We start from the raw sequence: 5,987 nt of genomic DNA, 5'->3' as shown, positions 1-5,987 counted from the left end.
CTTTGCGGTTAAAATTGCACTCGTTTATCAGGGACACCACTTTGGTTTTTATATCTAGTCCTTCTAAGAGACCTTTATCAAGAATATGCCAGGTTCAATAATCATAATTCTGTCAGCCTGGTCAGGCCACAGGACCTCAACATCACAAGCTATGTTTTCTCTGGAAAGAAAGACCTAGTGTCTCTGATCTAGCCCTGACATGCATCAACAGAAACATCACCACACGCCAAGACCATTGATTGCAATAGATTTTCCCAAAGTATGGCTGCCACTCAAATATCTTCCACCTCCATGTAGAGAAGAATTATTCTATAGGATTCAGAAAGGGAGAGTATGGTGGCAGAAAAAAACACAGTAACTTAAAGGTTCATACTGAATCATTACGTAATCAATAGTCCCCTATGAAAACTAACATTGTCCAGAATGTATTCATGTGTATCATCAGAATCCAACTGAAGAACTCTCTGGAACAAACGCACACAAAACAGAGAAAAAGTTATGTCAGTCATGTACACTTTCTGTAATTTTACCAGCACTTGTGAACCAGAATTATGCATTAGATTTTTTACAGTATTCTCAGAACATTTCTGACTGCTTGTATTGTTCCAGTATAGACATGTCACTAAAGTGACAAACAACATTTACATACGATATAAGGTAAACCACAATAAACCTGAAACTATTTACTTTATGCACCATCCTTACCATCTGCTGACCTTAACAACAGATTGCATTTTGAACAGCTCATTCTGTTTCATAGCAGGTTTTATAGTGAGCAGTTCATTGGCAAAAGTGTTTTCAGTTTTGACCTGTTGTGTCTTAATTGTGACAGCAGTGTTGGAACAGTGTCCCAATTCTGCTTCCTAGTGTTCACTTTTTGAAAAATGTGTGCTAAGAGTGAAAAGTGTGTTCAAATGAGCAAAAAACATGTTCAGTCTTTTGCAAAACGAGTACAAGAGTTTTGGAAACTGTGTGCAAACCATAAATAGTGTCCAAAATTTTGACAGCAGAGTCCTGTTTTTGAGAAATGTATGCAGTCAGTTGGTGGCTATGTGCAGTGAATGGAATTTAGTGTCTTATCAATTGAGAAAAACTTTAATATTGCCTGAGGGGATCGTGTACCAAGTAAATAATCTTGGTGCTAACACAGAACCCTGTGGAACTCCATAACTAACTCTGGTGTCAGTGGAACAATAATCATTAACATGAACAAACTGTAATCTATCTGCTCAATATGATTTAAACCAGTTTAGTGCAGTTCCTTTAGTACCAATAACATGTTCCAGTCGCTGCAATAAATATTGTGATCAGCTGTATTAAATGTAGTACTGAGATCCAGTAGAACTAGTATAGAAACTAGTTCTCTTTTGGGGTTTTTCCATAAGCATCTACTCGGCACGGTACGGCTCAGCTCGTCTTTGTTTGTGAGCTTTTCCATATGGACTAGTACCTGGTACGAGGCACTATTTTCAGTACCTTCTTGGCTGAGGTTCCAAGCGAGCTGAGATGAGCCGATACTGTGACATTTAGGGTGCAGGCCACTGATTGGACAGGGAGTGACGACACATGAGAGCGACTCCATCATGAAAACAAACCGGCATTAAAAAAAAATTGCTCTTCACGGAACTCTCTGTTCGTCATAATTTTAATATGACAGCCAGACCTGTACCGTGGGTCAATGAAGAGGTCGAGACTTTTCTGTCTTTGGTGGCGGACCAAAGAATACAGAGAGAGCTGGACGGAGAAAGTTTATCAGGAGGTCTCAGAGCGGATGGCCATCCACATATACAGTAGACTGTATATAAAAAGGACGATGAAGCAGTGTAGGGAGAAGCTGAAAAAGCTCAAAAATGACCATCGGTCCACCAAGGACCACAACGGCTGGTGTGGGTCAACCAGGAGGTGTTGGAAAAGGTTTAATGGAAGCTATTTACTGGCACCGCCAGCAACAGGAGGGAGACTCCGCCGCTGTTTTGTGACTTCAAGAAACTTGTACATCATTTATCCCATTGGTAGCAAGCTCCCTTTAAGCAAACAAGTATATTTAGAAAGTAACGTCGTTATCACCTGTAGCAGACAACAAGCTAGCTAGTTAGCCATCAGCGCTAGCTAGTTAGCCATCAGCGCTAGCTAGTTAGCCATCAGCGCTAGCTAGTTAGCCATCGGCGCTAGCGCCGTGCTCCACTTGTATTTTGTGTGGCTGTTTCTAACGTTTGGCTCTCAGAATCTAATACAACAGTCAGCAATGACGAACTAAGCTAGTGGTCTTAGAGGTTTATTTTTTTTCACAAGTTACAATGTTGTGTTTTTCGTGTACTTAGGGTGAGTGTTTATTTCTGTTCAAGAATCCCTTTCCACGTGCGAAGCCTACTCCACCTCCGTCATGAAGTCCCCAGCTCCCCTGCCTCCTCTCCCACACTAGCTTCGACACCAGTACCAGCTCGGACACCGACACTGTCAACATCAACCTCCAGCACGTAACAGCAACGTCTTATCACTGGTAAGACACGGTAAACAGAGACCATGGTTGATTTTCGCATTATTATTATTGCAGGTGTAAATGCCTGCAAGCATGATCAGAACAGCGAGACCAATGACCAAGAATTCAGGCAGGTGTAAATGCAAACTGTGCAGCATGGGAACGCCTGTTGAAAGCTACATGTAGCTACAGTGACACATAAACAGAACACATACAGCTGCATTTTTTTCCATTGACTTAACAAGTAAGTCACTCTAATTAATTTACTTTCTGGTAGTATTGCAACCATTCTTCTTACAGTCACTAGGTAACTGTGAAACTGAATGAAAATATACATAGAAATAAGAAAACACAGTTTTGGAGTCCTTCAAGCTCCTGGGGACTACAATCTCTCAGGACCTGCAGTGGGAGACGAACATCCACTCCATCCTGAAAACGGCTCAGCAGAGGATGTATTTCCTACGACAGCTGAGGAGACATGGCCTACCACAGGAGGTGCTGATCCAGTTCTACACTGCAGTCATCCAATCTGTCCTGTGCACCTCTGTCACTGCGTGGTTTGGATCAGCCGCACAGCAGGACAGAAACAGACTACAGCGTGTAGTAGGGACTGCAGAAAACATCATCAGAGACTCCACTCACCCTGGACATAAACTGTCCCCCCCCCCCCCCTCCCCTCTAGCAGGCGCTACAGATCCCTGTACACAAAAATCACCAGACCCAAAAAACAGTTTCTTCCCCACTGCCATCACTCTAGTAAACAGCTGAGCCATTCCTACACACCTGTACAATAGTCAGTATTCCAATGGACATGTACAGTATTTTTTTTTCACCATGAACAGCATTCTCTGCTTTTTGCACTACTGTGTTTATAGCAATTATCATTTTGCTAATGTGTTCATATATTCCTTTCTAGCTGTAAATTTCTGTCTATATTGTGTTTTATTTAATTTTACTACTGTTTCTTTTTCCTCCCTGTTCCTTTTTCTATAGTTTCTTTATTTTTTATTATTCTCTTCCATATTCCTAGGGTGACACCAACAGCCGAAACCAAATTCCTTGTATGTTGTGTACGTACTTGGCCATTAAAGCTGATTCTGATCACTTTTCTGTCTTTGGTCTAGGCAACAGGAAAAGGGGCCACAGAAAATTGGACCTTCCAAGCGCACTTGCGGAGATGCAGGCTGAGGAGGAGCGGAACCATGCCCAGCGTGATGAGAACATCCAGCTGCTCCTCACTGAGAGAATGAAGCGACCATGCAGTGGGAGGAGATGGCCCAGCATACTGCCTTCAACCAGTCATTCCTGGGTGTGTTGGGGCAGCTGGTGCAGGCAGTGCTGGGTATGCTGGGGCAGCTGGGGCAGGCAGTGGGCAGCCGGCGAGTGTGAGCGAGTCCACTTCCCAGAGACTTGAGATTTAGTTGTACATAGTTTTGCTTTTAGCCCTCCACTGTAGGACAGGCCCACCACAGTTTGTACTTTGCACATTGTAAATAGTTTTGATTTTGCTGCTGACTAATAAACTATTTTGTGACTTATGTAACTGCATCATAACTTTTCATTTTGTCTGTTAAGACACTGGTAGGAAAAGAGTCAACAGTCTGAACCACACAATTCTGCATTCCCTAATAGTGCATTTATGTTTAATGGGATTTAACATGTTTTAACACAAACTACTTTATGGTTCATAATTCCGTTGACTGAATTACACCAAAGCAATACTGATTTATCAAACTGGAATATTCTTAAAACAGCTGTTTTAATGTTATGGCGTTTAAGTTGTCATGTAATCTTGCTAGCCTTCACAAATAAAACAATAGCATAGACACATCTGCAAAAGGTACAAAAGTTTATTGTCAGAATTGCATTAAAGAAAGCAAAAACGGTCCGGGGACTGAAAAACAGAAGTATAATGTTAAGAATATTTGATAAACAGTGGCAAAGCCATGTTGAATAGCCTATGCAGTGACGTCATGCTGAACGTGAGTGCCTGCGTGGACCGGAATGTATATTGTGAGCATGCGCAGAATAAATTGCCACTGTATGAGAGAGAGTTCCAGGCCGAAGAGACAATGAAGTGTCAGTTATTTTCTCCCGTGAATATTAGCCATTAGCTAGTGCTAGTTAGCCACAGTGGTAACTGCATACACGATAGACTGCTGCGAGATGTCTAACGCTACAGGTTATGGGCCCAGTCAGGCGGGCCACAGGTAGCTGAGACTTTTATTCGATGGTGACGAGAAAAGTTACAAGCTCTGGGAAACAAGGTTCCTCGCGCACATGGAGTTGCGTGGCCTCAGAGATGTCATCCTGGAGGATCCAGAGATAGATTCAGATGACGAAGGAGCTCTCGCGGAAGATGAGGCAAAGAACGGCGAGGCACATGCGGAGCTAGTGCAATGCCTGGACAACAAGAGTTTGTCATTGATAATGAGATGCGAAACGTGATGGAAGAAAAGCACTGAAAATACTTCGCGAACACTATGCAGGAAAGGACAAACCCCGAGTTGTGAGTTTATATTGTGAACTTTCATCGCTCTACAAAGCTAGCAATGAAACAGTGACAGACTATATTATTCGAGCAGAGACTATATTCACGTCATTAAGAAGGGCAGACGAACAAATTAGTGATGGACTTCAGATAGCAATGGTAGTTAAAGGGCTACCTGACTCATACAAGCCATTCGTTGTGCACATCACACAGACGAAGGATGTTGTAACGTTCGTCGAGTTTAAAACAAAACTGCGAAGTTATGAGAGTACAGAGAAGTATGGGAGAGGCGACGTGAATGTTGAAGACAAAGTAATGAAGACTAGCGGGGCAACGAGAGCGTGCGGGAGAGGACGTGGAAAGAAAATGGACCTGGCTGATGTCGAGTGCTACACGTGCGGTAAAAAGGGACACATGGCCAGGGCGTGTCCTGACGACACCCAACAGAGAAGAGAGGATCGAAAATGGGACACACCACAGCGGGGAAGAGGTCGAGGGCGAGGCCGTGACCACGTGAAGAAAGCTGATGGAGAGACTGAGGAAGAGTCTCCAACTTTCTGTTTCTTCCAGATGAGTGACTGTGCTATACAGCAAGGAAACAAGAAGGGTCTCATTGTCGACTGCAGGGCCACATCGCATATGATCAACGATGCCACAAAGTTCAAAACGATGGATAAGAGCTTCAGACCCCAGGGCCACAAGATCGAGCTTGCCGATGGAACCAAGGTGAGCGGGATGGCCAAAATGAGCGGAGACGCCGAAATCTACTTGCTGGACAGCGAGGGACGACGAGTGAGAACGAGGCTCAAGCAAGCTCTCTACATCCCATCGTTCCCACAGAACATCTTTTCAGTTAAGGCGGCGACAACCAATGGAGCTGAGATCCACTTCAAGGACGGTGACGACTGGCTGGTCAATAAGAATGGTACAAAATTCAAGATGGACGTGTATGGTAGACTGTATTACCTTAGCACGGTAGAGGATGAAAATGTTGATGAAGTATATGGTTGTCATGAC

This window comes from Amphiprion ocellaris, chromosome 2 (genome assembly GCF_022539595.1).
Source record: "Amphiprion ocellaris isolate individual 3 ecotype Okinawa chromosome 2, ASM2253959v1, whole genome shotgun sequence".
Lineage (NCBI taxonomy): Eukaryota > Metazoa > Chordata > Actinopteri > Pomacentridae > Amphiprion > Amphiprion ocellaris.
Note: the sequence above shows the minus strand (reverse complement) of the source record.